The sequence below is a fragment of the Trichosurus vulpecula genome, chromosome 5 (assembly GCF_011100635.1).
Source record: "Trichosurus vulpecula isolate mTriVul1 chromosome 5, mTriVul1.pri, whole genome shotgun sequence".
NCBI classification, from domain to species: Eukaryota; Metazoa; Chordata; class Mammalia; order Diprotodontia; family Phalangeridae; genus Trichosurus; species Trichosurus vulpecula.
In genome coordinates this window covers 205,081,711-205,100,997 of record NC_050577.1, presented here as the reverse complement: position 1 = coordinate 205,100,997, position 19,287 = coordinate 205,081,711, and the positions used below count along the sequence as shown (strand labels likewise).

The 19,287-nt window shown below is 38.0% G+C and overlaps 1 protein-coding gene across 4 annotated transcripts in view; it reads right to left on the bottom strand.

The window, feature by feature from the left end:
* CACNA1C (calcium voltage-gated channel subunit alpha1 C) overlaps nt 1–19,287 on the bottom strand; it is a 1,048,429-nt gene that overhangs the window by 500,076 nt on the left and 529,066 nt on the right. The window lies entirely within an intron of this gene.

Sequence of the window (19,287 nt, the reverse complement as noted above, 5' to 3'; positions counted from 1 at the left end):
GAACTTCAAATCTCTTGGAGTGATAGGCAGAATACTTTGCTAAACACTTAACTCTTTGTTGTGGATCCACAGGATTTTCACCCATTTGAGTTTTGGCAACCCTACTCCCAAAACCTTATCATTATTTTTGCCTTCATAACATCTGTTATATTTATCTCCTTCTGTCTGCTCACCCAGCCACCATCTTCTTTCAAGTTCTCATCATTTCTCCCAGGTACTATTGCAGTAGCCTCCTAAATGGTCTTTCTGCCTCAGGCCTCTCTTTTCTCCAAACTATCTTCACATGGCCCCCCACTGCATCCTGGGCCATCTCCAGTTTTCCTGATCCATATCTGGCCACTGGACCCAGATGGCTCCAGAAGAAAAACTGCAGCTGGTGACTTTGCACAGCCATCCCTCACTTCCAACTCACTTGTATATCATGGCATCACCTCCCTGATGTCATGGTCCTCTTCAAGAATGAAGGACAAAGAGCAATCCTTCACAGAGTTGCGAAAATTATTTTGATGAAGTTATCACTTTCCTACTTGGTAAATTCCAGTGGCTCCCTATTGACTCTAGGATAAAAATTATTTCACTTTATCTCATCCTTTTAAATGTCTATTTTTGTGTAAGTTTTATAATGCTCATAAATATTAGTAAAGTAATACATTTGTATATGTTATAAATAAGTAAATATGCATATATTGAAACATATGCTCAAAAAGTTTTTATTGATCAAAACATTTTGGAGGTCACTAGATGACCAAGAGAGTATTCCTTCCAAACTGCATGCTCAATGGTTTTTTCTTATTTAACTACTTTATTTAACTACCTTTTAAAGGTTCTAAAGAGACACTTGTTCCTTATCCTTCATAGGAATGTTAGTACTATATTATTATACAACTCCTTTTAATTGCTCTAGGTTTCTCTGAATTCCTGAGTTTATGTTTCAAAGTTTCTAATCAGCTGTGGTCTTTTCATTAGAAATGTTTGAAAATCCTCTGTTGCATTAAAGATCAATTTTTCTCCCTGTAGGATTATGCTCAGCATTGAAGGGGAAGCTATTTTTGGTTGAAAGCCTCTTTCTTTTGCCTTTTGGAATATTTTTATTCCAAGATCTCCTCTTGCTTTTAGTAGGAGCTGCCAGGTCTTACGTGTTGATCCTGACTGTTTTCCTTGGTATCTGAATTGATAATTTATGGCTGTTTACAGCATTTTTTTCCTTGATCAAGGAGCTCTGGATTTTGGCTATGACATTCGTAGGACTTTTGCTTTTGAGATTCCTTTCAGGAGGTAATAGGTGGATTATTTCTTTCTTTGCTTGGCCCTCTATTTAGAAAATAGATCTGGGAAGTTTTTGTTTAAAATTTCTTGAAAAATAGTGTACAAAATTAAAAAACAAAACCATGGATCTCAGGAAGTTCAACAGTTCTTAAATTATCTCTCCTTGATCTGTTTTCCAGGACTATTGTTTACATCTATTTTTTCAATCTTTTGATTCTTTTCTGGTATCTATTGCTGCTTCAAGGAGTCTCTGATTTTTGTTCAGTATATTCTAGTTTTCAAAGAGTTTATTTCTTGGGTAAGGTTTATTGCTTTTTTCCCTTCTCTTTCCAATTATTTCCTACCAGGCTATAGTTTTATTTTTAACTCGCTTCAATTTTTCTAGGTATTCATGTAGTCTTTGTGGAAAATCTATTTTTTTCCCTTTGAATCCCTGCTTGCAGTTTTGTGACTTACATTTTTAAAAAATTGATACTGGATGGTGTTTTCTTTGTTTTACTCATTTCCCCAGTTTTAGTTCCTGAGTTGGGGCTTTGCACCAGAGCTAGTATTCTCTCCCTGTTGTACTTTACTTCTCATCTACCCTTCTTGGTTCCCATGAGTTCTTGCAGTGAGCTCCGTCTCTTAGGGTTCAGCTTCCCTCCATCTTTGAGGGTCAGAGTACCAGATCTTCAAGGTTTTCTCTGGCATCATAGGATATGAGTGTTAGGGCCCTCAGAGCTCCTGAGTCTGGGCTACCTGAGTCTCAACACTGTAGCCTTAAATGGTCACTATCCTGCTGGTCACCATAAGCTACTTCTCCTTGGGGCTTCCAAGGCCCCTACCCTGAAGGTTTCTGACCACCACGGGGCTTTTTCAGGGGAGCCCCCTCCACTCTTTCTGCCTAGGACAAATAACTTTGCAGGCTACACTTATCCAGGAATCTCTGATTAGGCTGGGAAGTGCTGGTGCTGTCTTTGTGAGTGATAAAGAAATGATCCCCTTTCCTCTTGCCTATGAGCTGTTGGCTGATTTTTTGTGGAGTTCCAGAGCAGAAGTCACTACTCTTGTTTCTCATTGGATTTCTCAATCATAATTTGGTCTGGTGTGAACATTAGGGTTTTGCTATCATAGGTATACAGGAACTGGGCATCCAGCCTACTGATCAGGCAGCCATCCTGCAGGAAGTCATCTCTGTTTTTGTGACAATACTAACTTTGCTCCCAAATTAAGTAGGGAGAGTGGCCACAACCTTACAATGAACCAAGGAGCTAATGTTTGTTCTGGATGATCCATGGAGCAGGCTGAGGCTACGCCCCACGCCCCCATTCTCCCAGTGGTAGCCTCAGAAATTCTTGATGGAAAGCAAAGCTAGAATGTGCATCTTAAGCACCCTTTTAAATCTCAGAGCATCTCTGCCATATGGCACTAATTCCCTCAGAAATGCAGACAGGGTGTCAAAGGGGATTTATGAATGTTTCACAGAGCTGGTCAGGACCTTGCTGGGACAAGCCAGCTTCTACTTCCTTTCCAGAAACCTGTGTATATGGGATTTAGCAGAAGGAAGACAGAAGAATTCCATACAGATTCAAGATAATAATTAGTGTACCTCAGATCGTCCTTTATAGCTCTTAGGCTGTGCCTCACAGTCCCAGATATGCCACTATCTGCTATATTATTTCCACATTGCCTTTTTAAAATAAGCCATTTTAAGCAGTTTAGGTTAATCTTTAAGATGATTAACAGGGGGATGTATACACACAGAATTACCCTTAGAAGACCAAGATGTAAAATTTTTGGGTGGTCGGTAAGACCACTGACTTTGTAAGTCAGAAGAGGCTGTGTGAACATAAACAAAAGAATGACATTGAACATTCCCCCTCACAATACTTTCTTCTAACTTTAACCATGTTTCCAGAATAACCTTGCTATGTTTTGAGTGGTAGTTGTACTCTTATACAAAGCCATGTAGATGTGAATAATTTTGTTCAATAGGAACAGTGAAGTTCTGGCACTGGGTATCTTCAAGGAGAAGTTGGATGATCCAAGATATTATATATAGAATTACCCCTCAGACAGAGGTTAGATTAACAATGAAGTCTCTTCCAACTCTTAAATTTTGTGATGAACATTTATAGATGATAAGACAGGTTCTTGTTCTCCAAGAATTTAAAATCTAACAGCTCTTGTAATAGTTGGTCAAGCAATCCCAAAGCCAAAATCCTTTTTAACAAAATACCTATCTTTGATGATTGTCTACAATTTTGGTATCTCAGAAGCTACCATATGATCCTATTTAGATCTTGTGTCCTTAAAGGACACACTTCCGAGGGATGATTTGGGGTTGGGGCAAGGGACAATGACGTTTCAATTGTGGGTCATACTAGAAGATGTCTGAGGTCCTTTTCAACACTGAGATTCTATGATTCTGTGATACATATTCATTGAATACTTACTGTACAAGGTATTGATAGAGATACAAAGAAACGTAACCTTGAAACATTCTTAAGTGTCTTTTTTTTTTAAAAAAGCTTATAACTTTTTTTTGACCCTTACAATACCTAAAAATCCTTAACCTTTTCAATGCAGAAACTATGCTCTGGGCCTTTGGCAACACTTTCCCACCTCAATGCCCAGAACAGAATCATTTGTTATACTTATTAATAATAATTGTAGTAATAATAATATTATTTTAATAACCTGGAGAAACCTCTTTTCCCATAAGCAGTTGTTCTATGTGTCGAACTCCCCAATATCCTTTGTTGCACCAAATTTACTAGTTATATTATTTATCACCAGTGTAAAAAATATAGCAAAAACATAGATAATTATTGGCAATCATTTAAAATATAACATCTTGAGAAAGATCACAGCAAATTATCTCTAGCCATTACTACAACTAGACTTTCCTAAAAATCCTCTTCATGTTTCTTTACAAGAACTAAAACTGTTCTCTCAAAAAAAGAAGTTCTACTCATCTCTCTTGCTATACATCATGCAGTTTCTCTTCTGCCATTTCTTCAGAATGACCATAAACTACTAATCTCTCAATAGTCTATTGACTCTTTAAAAAAATTCTCTCTCCCTGTCTCTCTGTCTCTCTCTGTCTCTCTCTGTCTCTCTCTCTCTCTCTCGATACATATATATATATATATATATATATATATACATATATATATATATATGTATGTATGTATGTATATGTGTGTATGTATGAAGAGGCTACTGAAACTGGTGTGGCATGATAATTTAAGGTTCATAAAGTGTTTTTCTCATAACAATCCTGTGAGGTAAATAGTATAAGAATTTGCAGGAGGTGGAGGGGTAGAACACAGATTTTTGGATTTTTAATTTCATCAGTATAATGAATTTCCAATAAGGACTTCCTCTCTTTTTATTCAGCTCACCTGTAATTTAGAGTCTTAGAGATTTTTTAAGGGGACTCAGAGATTAAGAGACTTTCCTTTAAGCTAGTATGCATCAGAGGCAGGACTTGAACCCAGGTCTTCTTGATGACAAAGTTAGCCCTCTATCAAGTATGCTCTGCTTCCTAATAGTACAAGTATAGCAAGGGGGCTTTCTTCCTCTCAAACTGCACTCACAATAACAGTGTGGGTCCACAAAGGGGAATGGTTAATACATCTATTCTCTCTGCTACAGGTAACCCTATGGGAGTAGCTACTAATCAGTAGTTCCTGAGCCCTTTTTGGTGTGATTCTCTTTAACACATTAGTTAGCTAACTCAACTAAGGTTTAACAAAAGTAAGAATAAGAATTACAGAACATTCTACCCACAAACCTGGGGCACATTCTCCCGCTAATGCATGTGGTATCCATAGGACAGAGTGGTCACTAGCTTAAAGTATTGTGGTGGTTAAATGATAAATCATTAGAAAAGATCCTCCATGTTACAGTGTAAGCTCGGCAGGTATGTGCCAAGCTCCCTGCCCACTTTTTCAGACTCTCCTGCTTGGAGATTGATAACAGGAAACTCCTAAGACAAAGGATAAGAAATAACTCCTAAACATTCCTGAAGAGCCAGTTCTTAGGAATGGGGGGGAGGGGTGAGAGGGGGCTCCTCTCTCTGGCGGGAAAAACTTTCTTTGTTCGGGATCCTATAAAAGTCACCACATGGGATAGTCACATTGGGATCTCACCCATGGGGAGGACACCTTGCCTGGGACCACCTTCCTTTTCGAGGCCGTGATGGAGCTGTGTAAAACCAGGACTCCCACAGCTCTGAGAGGATCAAGTGCAGGAGTTCCCCCAGAGGTGATGAATCTATGTCGTCTGTGTCTTTGTCTTTGTTGTGTTAACTGTGTTTGTTAGAGTATTTCCACTGTCTTTCAATAAAAACTTTATTCTGTTGGGAGTGTGTCTTATTGCCAGTGTGAATCTGAATCTGAACCTAACCTAGCTTAATCGAATGTAATTGGCATCACAAACAGGATCGGATTTTTCGCTCTGCAATAATGCCATTCTGAAAAACAAACAAAGCCGCCCCCAACGTAGGTGAATTAGGCATTCTTGGGTGGAAGGAACTCCCTTACTCTCTGTTAATCAGGAAATGGGCCGACCTGACCGGCCCATGTTTGATAAAGGCTGCCAGAGAGGATGGGTTCTTTAGAAAGGCAGCTGGCCCACCTTCAAGGAAAAATGTATGTGCAGTTTTTTTTGGGGGGGGGTGCTTTGGTTGGGGTCCACAAGAGAGAAAGGTTAAAAAAGTTTGGGCATGTAAGAAAGAGGAGGCATGTGTAGAAAGTTTAAGATAATTTATTTGCACAGTGTGAATAGAGGTTTTCAGAAAGTGAAAAAGTTTGGGAACTTTTTGAAAGTTGTAAAACAAATGCGCACTCTCTCTCTTTCTCTCTCCATTCCAATTCTGGCCAAATTTGGAATGTGAATAGAGATAAGAAAGAAAGCAGGAAGCTTTTCTCATCAGATTTAAGTGAAATGTGTAAAACAAAGTTTTTTAGGTGTGAAGTTAATCTTAGTAAAATTGTGTAAAACTAGGGATGTTACTTTATAATAGGTGAGTCCAAATTGTAAAACTTTCTTAAGAATAATGTGATTGGAACTTAGAAATGTATATCTAAATAAAAAAAGGAAAAGGGGGGTGTATATTGTAATACAGCATTGACAAATTTATTAACTATATAGCCCCAAGAAATTCTATGTACTTTAGTTTATTGTTCAGTAAGGGGATGGTGGTGGAATTCATTCCCAGAGATATTATGGGAGTCACGTGATTGTAAAAATACTTGGTACAATGCTTGGCATAAAATAAATGCTATTTGAATGTAAACTGTTTCAAGTTAAACATAATTGCTTCATATTTATTAACTTTATGTGAATTTTCTTCAATATAAGATTTATGTCAATGGGGATGAGATGAATAATTCTCAGTAAAAGGCAATTTGTGAACACATCTGACTGAGGTAAAGCCACCAGAATGGTAATCCATTGATTTTGGTTCTGAAGTTTAAATAGATGACAATTGTTTATGGTATTGCTGTATTTGTAAACTAATCTGTTGCACTAATTTGATATTGATGACAATTATGTTCAAACTTACTGTAGATTTTTAAATTTTGTTTAAGTTTCATTCCTAGGTTTGTTGTGACTTTGGATCGACTTTGAATAAGTGTGCTCAGAGAAACAAGCAAGGGATAGCAAACAGGCCCAAGGTTTTTCTATTAATCACTTCCTGGGATCCTTGCAAATTCTCTTTATTTTGCAAATTGCCAAAGCCCTGGAAACCATTTGTATGGGCTAGGCCATTTCATTGGCCCCAGTAAAAGAATTCATTTGGTTTATGTAGGCCCTAAATAATGAACTTAGCTTGCTGAAAAGTATAGAAAGGATTCTAAGGATTGCCTTTTCCACCAGCACAAGTTCAAATTTGAGAAGGAAAGATGTCTAATGAAATCCCCTATGTATGAGAGTCCTGGTAAATTTTTATTGCTTATTGAAAAGCAACTGTATCTGTCTTGATTGATGAAACTTGCTGTTTAAGGCAAAAGGCACTTGGGACCATAACTAATTCAGTTTTGAGTTTGAATTTGGGTATAGTTGTCTGCATTAAATTAGTATCTGAAAAAGAAATGCCACAAGCTACTCAGAGGGAATGTGATCCTGTACTGTTAACAGGTGGAGGTCTGCATTTGGGAAAAAGCTGGGGGGACAATCTTAGTCTCAATCTAGGATGGGATCCTCTTTGGCTCAGTTTCCTTTTTTGTGTTCTATTGAAAAGAAGTGCCTCCTGCCTGACTATTCCTGAGTTTAGCTATGAGGTGGAAACATACTGCATAATTGATGAATTATAACTATATCTGAGTTCAAACAAAGCCAAGGATGTTATATCCTGTTATATTTGGTATGTCACATGTCCCTGTTCTTTTTCTTTCTATAGCAAACTTCTGTGATCAGAGCAAGTAGTCAGTAAAAGATATGAACTCTTTTGTGTTATCTTACTGGACAATTTAATATTATTTTATCTATAGCTAGAGCATGTGCAGAAATTTATGCAAATTGATTAAGACTGACCTTAGGATGTTCCCTTTGTTTAAATGAATTCTAAAAGCAGCAGTATTTTCTTGTGATCAGTGTCTTACTGTTACCAATGTGAGATTTCATTACAACATCTTTTTGACTAAGAAACTTAGTTATATCTAGGAATTCTGTAATAACTAGGAATTTTGTTTGCTATAGTACTTTGGGAATTTATGTTACTTAAGGATATTCTTCAGAAAAGTTTAATGATTATTTCTTAACATCAGGATAAATTTTAAAACTGTTTTAAAAGGGGAAACACTTTTAGAAGATACGTTTAAAAAGGTCTTTTTGTGATTTTTAAAAGGCCTATTCTAAATTAATGTAATGAGTTTATATATCTTACTGTTTTGATCTGAAATTGTAGTCATTTCATAGCCCAAGCAAGAGTTGAAATTGGTGTTTGAGCTTATAAGATTTAATTCCTGAAGTGTCCCTTTCCTCCAAAATGAGCATAATTGGGGAAGAGTAAGCAAACTTGTGGACAAGAACCCAAGTCCATCAACCTGTGAGGTTGGTCATTAACTGCTTTGCTTTGCTTTGTTTAAGCTGAAATGGGATTCCAGTATAGGCAGTTATGACAGTAAAAAGTACTGACTTATGAGCTATTTTGTCTTATGGTTGAAATGTAAAGGAAAGCTGAATAATGGGATTGAGTGATTTGGAAAGATAAATAAAGGTTTGATTGGAAATATGAAAGGCAGATAAGAAGGTTTAGGGACAAATGGAGATTAGACCCTCTTGTCCCTAGAAAGTTGTTCTGGATTCACTTGCAGAGGATTTAAGTATGTTTGAGAGAGTATAAGTATTTTAGATTTGAAAATGGATAGTTCAACCAACTTTCTACTAGTTTGTTTAATCTCCTTGTCAGATTTGTTTCTTCTAGGCTCAGTGCACTGCACTTGCAGATGACAGCCCAAGCTGGATACCAACCTCTGTCCAAGGCCATGACCCATCACCCCCTGGACCTGGCACCAACCAAGTTCCAGACACTGGCTACAGACCCAACTCCTTGAATGAGGGACCCTGGGAGGCAGGGACAGCTCTATGTCCTCTCTCAGCATGAAGCAGTTCCAGAAGCTGAGACCTTCGTCCCTTGCCCCAAATGATTTTGGGTCCCATGTAGTTATGGGGGAATGATGGGGCATTGGTGTGCTTGTGCTTGGACCCTAATTCTAACACTTCTCCTTAGCCTCTGATTGAGTGCCTGTGCCTGGACCTCAGTACTAAAATCACATGTACCTACTTGGAGGTCCTGGTAGCTTGCCCTAATAAATGGGCCATATCATATCCCCCATTATCCACAAGCAGCAGGTCTGATAGAAAGAATGAATGGGCTCTTAAAAGGAAAATTGAAAAAGATGGGAAATAATAGCTAACGTTTGGGTAAAAAGGAGGGCCTACAGATATACCAAGGGCCGCTGAAATTATTGCTGAAAGGGAAAATAATACTGTACTAGTTTGCTATTCTGGTGCATTACTGTGTTTTAGCACCATTGATATTATTAATTGTGTCTGGTGGGCAGATTATCTCTGTTCTATAACACCTGCCCAACCACTAAATCACCCCTCTTCAGTAGTCAGAATCCCTAATAGCTGTGTTAATGGAACCCAGAGTATGCAAAAGCTAATGCTACATTATAATATTTCTTTTCCTCCATTTAAACCATGCGCTCAATGCAAAAGAGCTTGGTATGACACTTTGCTTGGTGGAGCAGGGACAGGTTTAGGCCTAGTAGATTTTATAGATCTTGAGACCCTTTCCAGTATACTGTGCAGTGCTGGACAGGATGTGTCCCAAGCTTTAATTATTAATGCTCAGTGGCTGCCCAAGATGATCCTACCCCACTAACCTACTCTAAATTATCAGAAACAATTTTTGACTGTTTTTAATGTTTCCTTGCCATTTAATTAGACCCAATGTTCTATGGAAAATATGTATATGTTGTTACAAAAAGAAAATGCCCAAAGAGTGTTACAGGCAGGAGACTCCCAACTCTGGAACATTGTGTTCAAAGACTATGTACCCCTGGATCATTGGATATCAAATACTGTAATATGCTCTAAATGTACTAGCAGTTTGTGTATTGACACTATTATGCACTTCAGGGTGTGCTCTGTTGTTATAATGTGTAACTTCCATGTTATCCTTTTTGTAGTACATAATTACTTTGCTTTCTAAGTGTCTGTACTAGGTGTAATCATGGACTTGTATGTGGAATAGCCACGCGATGGTTGGAACCCTGTCTGCTAAACCATTCCTCCAATCTATGATCTTATCTCTAATTTTTCTATGTTATGTGAAGTTTCTGCTCAGTGTGTCTGTATTGTCTCTAACAGCCCCTTTTGCTGGATGTTTAACAAATGTGTTTTATCTCCATTGGTAGGGTGAAGATTTTTACTTTTTCTCCTGACCAAGTAGATGATGTAACTCTTTCTTGGGTACCCTAACCTTTGTCTATACCCTCTACTTCCTCTTTATAGCTTAAGCAACTATTGAAAAATAATCAAAGAGCACTCAACAAACATCGAATACCAACTCATATAGCTGCCAGCAAATTACTAGAGGTCTCACATTTAGTCAAGTCTTCATTGTAGTACCTGTAATTTTGTGTCTATAACTGTTACACATTCTGTTGAATGAAACAAATGTATACCAAAATGATCCCTAAAATTTTCACGGCCTACACTTAAATATGTCTGATCTTAGAGCCACATGAATGATAAATCATAGAGAAGATCCTCCATGTTACAGTGTAAGCTCAGCACATATGTGTCAAGCTCCCTGCCCCCTTTTGCAGACTCTCCTGCTTGGAGACTGATAACAGGAAACTCCTAAGACAAAGGATGGGAAATAACTCCTTAACATTCCTGAAGAGCCAGTTCTTAGGAATGGGGGGGTGGAGGGTGGGAGGGGGTTCCTCTCTCTGGCGGGAAAAACTTTCTTTGTTCAGGGTCTTATAAAAGTCACCACATGGGACAGTCACATTGGGATCTCACCCATGGGGAGGATGCTTTGCCTGGGACCACCTTCCCTTTTGGGGCCTTGATGGAGCTGTGTAAACTGGGACTCCCACAGCTTTGACAGGATCAAGTGCAGGAGTTCCCCTGAGAGGTGATGAATCTATGTCATCTGTGTCTTTGTCTTTGTTGTGTTAACTGTGTTTGTTAGAGTATTTCCACTGTCTTTCAATAAAAACTTTATTCTGTTGGGAGTGTGTCTTATTGCCAGTGTGAATCTGAATCTGAACCTAACCTAGCTTAATCGAACAGTGGTGAGGCATACATTCAGAGTACTTTGCAAGATGACCTCTTAGAGTACTTTGCAATTCTAGAACTCTTTTTTTGGAATGGTCCTTTGAACATGGCCCAAATGGATGGGTAGTTCTCCTGCTCCTCCAGGTTACCCTGCAGCTATGCTTTATGGCTTTACTGCAAGGTTGATCCTCTGCTCAGCTGGTCCTCTTCAGAAATAGAGTAGTTCTATGTTCTTTAAGAAATGGAAAATGGATCTTCACTTGGTATTTGCAGAAGTTTCTCTAGTTCTTCTTGGCTCTGGCCATTCCTGCAGTAAATGGCCGTACATAGAGACACTGCCTCCATTTCACCAACCAATTCTTCCAGGCAGCATGTAGCAGTAGAGAGAAGTATTGCCCCTCTTTCACACACTTCTGAGGCCCCTTCTCAGACCAACACTTCTTTGTTCAGTGCTAGATACTCTCTTTTTAAAAATATTTTATATTCATTTATTTATTGTAAACATTCTTTTCTTTTTAAATTAATTTCCAAGTTCTTTCTCTCCCTTCCACCCTTCCCCCACCCACTGAGAATGAATGCAAAATTATATCAATTACACATGTGAAATTATGTAAAACATATTTCTATATTAGCCATATTACAAAAGAAAAAATTAAAGTGAGAAAATTATACTTCAATTTGCATTCGGAGTTCATTAGTTCTCTCCCTGGAGGGGGAGTGTTCATGAGTTCTTTGGAATTGTCTGGACCATTGTAGCCAAGTAGTTCATAGCTGATCATTGTTACTGGGCACAATGATCTCTCAGTTCTTCTCACTTTACTTTGCAACAATTAATATAGGTCTTGCCATGTCTTTTTTTCTAAAACTACCTCCTTCATCATTTCCCACAGCAGAGTAGTACTCCATCACAATCATATACTACAACTTGTTCAACCATTCCCCCAATTGATGGGCATCTCCTCAAATTCCAATTCTTTGTCACCACAAAAATAAATAAATAAATAAAATATAATAAATATAATAAAATTTAAAAACATAAATATTTTTGTATGTATATGTAATTTCCCTTTCTTTGGATCTCTTTGGGATACAGACCTAATAGTAGTATTGCTGGATCAAAGAGTATGCACAGTATTATAGCCCTTTGGGCATAGCTCCAGATTGTTTTCCAGAATGGTTGGAACAGTTCACAACTCTACCAACAATTTATTAGTACATCTATTTTCCCCTCAACCCCTCCAGCATTTGTCATTTCTGATAGGTGTGAGGTGGCACCTCAGAGTTGTTTTGATTTACATTTTTCTAATTAATAATGATTTTAGAGCATTTTTTCATGTGACTATAGATAGATTTGATTTCTTCTTCTGAAAACTGCCTGTTTATATCCTTTGAATGGTTCTTATTTTTACAAATTTGACTCAGTTCCCTATATGTTTCAGAAAAGAGGACTTTATCAGAGAAATTTGCTGTAAAAATTTTTAATATTACTTCACTGTTCATGCTGCTTTTTAAAGTTCTCGGTGTGCTCAATGAGAAACACAGCTTATAGTGATTAACCAGTACAGTACCCAATTCTCATCTCTAAGACACAATCAGGCAATTACATTTGTCCAATAATCACAAAACAATTCTGGGGTTCAGAGATCCCCAGGTTTTAACTACAAAGTTCTCCTGTTGGTCATATGCAAATAAGCATCTTGAAAACAAGGGTTTAAAGCCAATCTTAGCCCTGGGTCTGTGTATTGTCTCTGTAGGTTACTTTCTTAATGTTTACATATGTCTCACTATTATCTCTGTCTTTACCCTCTTTCAATCAGCAAAGTCTGAAAGGGGCACAAGATTACATGACTTTTTTCCCCACCTAATTTACATATAGAGAAACTGTAACACAGTGAGGTTAATTGACTTGCCCAACACAACAGAATCAGGACTAGAACCAATGTCTTCTAATTCTAGCACTGGGGATCTTTCCATAAATTAACTTCTGAGAAGAGGATTTACTAGAATTTCCTGGCCTAGGCTAAGAATAAAATAAAATTCCAAAGATCCAGAAGGAAGGCTCTTTTCACAGTCTTCCCAGCTCATCTAAACCTGGAGATACTGAGCAACCTGCCAGAAAACTTGGCCTTGTGTGATTTCCAATTTTTTTTCTAGGCCAAAGATGTTTGGAGAAAAAGAAGCTTATACTGATGCTCAAAATACTATGAAACTAAGAAAACATTGAGCTTCCCTCTTGGGGCACATCAGCTTAAAAATATTATTATTAGAAAAATATTTCTTAGCGGAATAGAAGTTAACCTGATTCAGTGTCCCCCATTCTCCTGACCCTCAACCCCCAAAATAGCTAAAAAGTCTGGTACATGTTCACTTTTTGAGTGGAGAATGTTATCTGTTGAGTGGTGGGAATAATAGCAACAAGATGTTTTCACTTTGAACTTGCCCATATGTGGTAGACTTCACTAGTTAATGCTTCTCGCATGGGATAATCAAGGTAATCTCTGTAATAGGTTTTTAGCAAATAGTTGGAGGAGCTGCCTTAGTGAACCAAAAAAAGAATGGGTCTGGATATCTCCACTAATGGGGAAAATGATATGCATAGTCCAGGATTCCAAGAAATCTTGGACTTCCTAGAAAATGCTTTAGGCAACTCAAACCCCCTGCCAAGACAGAATGGCTCCTTAGATTTACTCTCTAGTACTTTGCCTGAAGAAACAATTGTCAAAGAATCATAGTCAAATCAAGTTGAGTGTGTGGAGAATATGGCAAAGTCTTCCACCTCTCCCAGTATGGGAGCCAAAATGACTATTAGATTAGTATGAAGAAGAGATGTTTTTGTAATTAAAGTATAATTTACTCACAAAATAAACTGATGTTTCTCTGATGTGTTCATATGTCTCTGAGCCTCTACCCCAGCTTTCCTGAATCCATGAAACAATTCCTTTTTTCCTGCCCACTGTATTCCTCCTCCTCTTTTTTTTTAAAAGCTCCAGATCCACATCTTTCAGGAAGCTTCCACTGATTGATTATATTGTTCAATTCAATTTTCTATCCTTCCCTCTTATTCAATGTGGGCATCAGTTTCCTCTTATAAAATATGCACGGTATCATAACATTGACAAGCAAGCTGTAATATTTTATTGGCTATAATATATTCTTTTCTACCTAGTGCAGGAGTTCTTAACCTGAGGTTTATGAATTTGGAACTTTTAATATTTTGATAATGGTATTTCAATGTATTTTATTTCATGCATTTAAAATATTATTCTGAAAAGGCATAAAATGGTTAAGAAGCCATGGTTCGGAGGAGATGATTAACACTAGTGGAGGTTATATGTTATATCATATCATTTAACATATAGTATTTCTCTATAGTAACAACTTATTTTTCTCTAAATTCAGTTTTATGGCAACCTCACATGTCTGGAAACTTTTTCTGATGATAACATAATCACAGGTCAGGAAATAAGCAAGGGGTAAGGGTTGGGAAGGATCCCCTGAGAAAAAAGATATAATTTTAAGAGTCCATATACAAAGATTTAGGCTCTTATCTCAAAGGAAAATTAGTGTCAATATTTATTCACATTTTATATGTAAGTCTATTAAATTATTTATCAGATGTCCAAGCCCATAGAAAACTATAAAGGTAGAAAAATGGTGCTTTAGACATATTGCCAGCAGTAAGAAGTGATACCTAACATCATAACAATACTTAGCATAGTGCTTTGTAAGTAGTACTCAGTAGTACATTTCTAGGTAGTGTAATTTCTTCAGTGTAGGTGTTCTCTTCATTGACACAAACTGCAATCTCTTTTGCTTTAGTAAATATTCATGGGAAGTTTCTATGGCCAAAAAGTTTGTTACCTTGTGGCCACCTGGGTGATGAATCTCTCTGATCTAGCATTACCTGGTCCTCAAGTAACACACAGTTTGCCAATGGATCTGTGCTTGAAACTGTTCCAGTTGGTAACATGTAACAGAACACTGTGCTTTGCTAGTATCATCTTTGTGGATTTAAAGTCACCTCCATACCAAGATGTGGCATTAGAATAAGACTATATTGAAGGAGGTGCCCAAAAAATCTGTGTTGAATTGAATTGAGTTGACAAGCAAAGGAGAGGAAAATGATTAATGCACACCTAAAATGGTTAATTACAAAACCATATAGTACCGACTTCAAGTGCAGTAGGAAATCAGAGAAGGGGGAAATTAAAGAAGCATGGTGGTCTGGGGCCATTTAGTGAAAGGGCAAATAGTCCTATGCATTTCATTAGGTCCTAAGGGTATCACAGAAAATACAATAGAATAATTGGTGATCATAACACCAACCTAGAGAAATAAAAAAGGTTAAACTATATTGAATGAATTGGAGACACAGAAATCTATAACATTTTAGATAGATATTGGTATGGAATTATTAAAATTTTTAAAGTTTGGGCATGTAAAGATACAAACTAACAGTTCTCCCCAAAACCATCCGCTAGCCCTGTATAATCTTTAGAGATTCTTTGTTGCTAAAGTTTCACTATATTTAAATACAACTACTTAACATATGTTTTACCACTCATCCCCATAACTAGAAGGCAGGAACTATGTCTACTCTTTCATATTTCCCAGTGTTATAACTAGTGGTTTTCATGCCCAGGGAAAGCAGCGCTAAAAGCTGCTTAAAGTAACCATAAGAAATTGTGGATTCCCCCAGATATTGGTGGTCTGAAGTAAAACTCTAGTTGTCCCACCCTAGTTAATGTCTCTGATTCCTACCTGAAAGTATGAAGTATAAGGGCATGAGAGGCAACTTGATTCTTGATCTCTGATTGATTGACAAGGATGCCAGACAGCATGGCAATGACTAAAATTCTCCAAAGATACATCTTACAGAGAAAAAATAATAGTACTCTGTGTGCATGTGTACGTTCAAAGTTATTCTACTTGTCTGTTTCCTTCTGGCCTTCCTTCCTCTCTTTTTTGTATTCCTTTTTACAGCATATTAAGGTTTACAAAGAGTTTTACCTTTATTAAATCCTCTGAGGTAGCTCCTATTATTATCACCATTTTACAGATGAAGAAACTGAGGCAGACAGAAGTTAAGTAACTTATCCAAGGTCACACAGCTAGTAAGTGTCTCAGATCTATCCTAATCCTACCTATTCTTCAAGGCTCAGATCAAATCCCAACTCCTCTATGAAGCTTTCCCTGGTTACATATTGATTCCTCCCTTCACTAATCTCCTATTACCCTCAACACCACAGTTTTGTAGGTAATTGTTTCATTGTGCATATCTGTGCCTACCTTGTCTATTCAATTTTGTTATAAATTATGTTACCGGCAGAGAAAAGGTCCTAATTAATTCAGTTCCATTTAATTCATTATTTATTTAATGTTCAGTAATTTAAGTTCAGAGCACTGCTATGTGCTGGAAGAGATACATAGTTTAGATAAGATATGTCCTTAAGGAGTTTACCATGTACATATATGCAAATAGGAATAATAGAAAATGCTGCATGTTAAATGCATCCAAGTACAATGTTGAATCTTGGGTGTATGTGAGTCTTTATATTTCTTTTGTATTCCCCATAGTGCCTAGCACATAGTAGGCCCTCTGTAAAGCCTTGCTGATTGACTACCTTATTAGTTGAACCAAATATTAAAAGCAGAAGAGAGTAACAGATAAAAGCCAAGGTATCAATAGGTGGATGAAGTGGAAAAGTTACATTTGCTACAAAATTGAATTCTGTCACAAGATGACTGACACATTTGATGAGTTAAAGGGTTAGTAATGTAGTTTGAATAATAGAGCACAGCAATTATCTTTTAATTGTAATCTGTCAGTATATACTCTTTGATAGGCTAAAGGAAAGAAATTTTCATGACATTACTGGATAATATTTAATATGAGGCATTGATCTACTTTCGTTGTTCAGCTGTTTTTCAGTCGTGCCTGACTCTTCATGACCCCATTTGGGGTTTTCTTGGCATAGATGCTGGAGTGGCTTGCCATTTCCTTCTCCAGCTAATTATACAGATGAGGAAACTGAGGCAAACAGAGTTAAGTGACTTGCCCAGGGTCACACAGTTAGTCAGTATCTGAACTCATGAAGATGAGTCTTCCTAACTCCAGGCCTGGTACTGGGTCCACCGTACCACCTAGCTGCCCCTACTACTGCTCTACTTTACAGAAATTTGCATATAACCCAGGAGATAAGTCTTTTTTGTCTTTCAGACATGGCTGAATCCAATCATCAATCTCCTTGCTCCAACCTATCAGGACAAGTTCTTGGACTTGGTAGACACAATCCCACCTGGTCTACAGTATAGAAAACTGGGTATCACAGCCTCCATCAAAAGTCAGAAAGGTTCAGCACTGACATGGAATTGACAAGGAAATGAGAATGCTGGAGATGAATGCCCACTAGTCGGACAGAAATCTCTCTAGCATTCCATTCCTTAAACCCTTGGGAGTTTTGTCACGAGGGGCAGTGCCTGATTTTGACTGGTAAGCTTGTCTTTCCCAACCCGAGGAACTGTGGGGGAGGGAAAGCTAAGGGAAGTTTGACTTTGGTTCTTGAGAAAATTCTAGAATTAATCATGAAAGAATAATTTGCAAACATCTAGAAAAGGAATTGTAGATTACAAAGAGCCATCATAGCTTCTTCAAGAATAGTTCATGCCAAATACGAAAAGAGCCCAATTAAGAGGCAATAGTCCAGGAAAGAGATGATGAGAAGTAAACTGAAATGTATTCGTGCAAGTGGAGAAAGAAGGATGAATGAGTGAAATTGAGTAGAAATGGAATGAGATTTGGCAACTGATTGTACATGTGAGATGAGGGAGTTATGGGGATGATTCTGAGGTAACAAATGGGGGTGCCTAGAAAAAGGGTGGTGCCTTTGATGTATTTTTTTTTAAGAGGGATGGGTTTGAGAGCACAAGATAACAAAATAAGATCTGTAATGCAGATCACAACTCATCCATGCCTGCTCATATCATGCGCTCTGTCAAATCCAACATGAAAAGAAGGGCAGGGCACCGAGAAGTATCTGCTTCAGCCACAAGTGATGTAGGGGGTTTGCCTGAGCAGGTGCTCCAGTTGGTGGCTTGTATTAAGGTTATAGTTGCCCTGAGGGGCCAATACCAGATGCAACCACAGGAAGTGGGAAGGGCTAGAATGGGGGAGTGCTGAGCACTATTAAGTAAAGCCAGTGGAGAGCAGCCCACAATTGGCCATCATTGATAGAATACAGTATGATCCATCTTCCCGTCTTCTGAATCATCGAGGTCTTGCTCTAACCTCCCGAGAGGGTACAACAGCTACTTTGGAGCTCACTGCCCTTTCCCTGGAATCATCTTGTGGATATGGCTTCATCCAGATTCTGAAGTCAATTCAATCTGTCCCCAATAACCCTGAAATGAATTGGCCTCCAGAAATTAGATACCACACTTTCCACCACCTGACCTATTTATATTCACCTTGATATAAGAATAAGTAGTCCTGAACTTGAAGGGGGAGGGATGGGAAGTGAACAAGTATTTATTAAGCACCCACTATGTGCCAAGCATAGTGCTAAGCACTTTATAGATATTATGCCATTTGATCCTTCCATCAACCCTAGGAGACAGGTTGTATTATGATCCCCATTTTACAGGTGAGGAAACTGAGACTGACCGAGGTTAAATGACCTACCTAGGGTCCAGTAGCTGGTAAGAGTCTGAAGCAGAATTTGAACTTGAGTCTTTCTGACTTCAGGTCCTGCGCTCCATCCACTCCACCTGCCTAGGCTCTTTTGAGAGCTCTGATTCAGTCCAGTAAGCATTTTTAAGTGCATACTATGTGCAGAAGGCTTGGGAGAGGAAGAGATAGCTGGCAAGTTGGCTCTTTTCCTGCACAAATAGACAAAAGGCTTTTCTCAAGTAGGAGATGAGGACTTTTAGGGAAGAGAGAAAAGGATCCTACCTGAAGGGTAAATGGGCTTCTATTTATACACTAAGTTTTCATTTATGTTTTCTACCAAGCACAAAATTTCCACTTTAAATCTTCCTCTCCCAGCAAACAGGCTATTCTTGCCTGTCTGAGTCATGTATTTTCTGAGCATCCAGACCTGAGTGACCGGGTAGTTGAAAATTTCAGGTTCATTATACTGTCCAGTTACTAAAAATAGGAATTATATACCTGTCCCAGAAATGGGACAGAGATAAACACAGCTCCTGAAATTTCTGCCCATATGGCAACATATG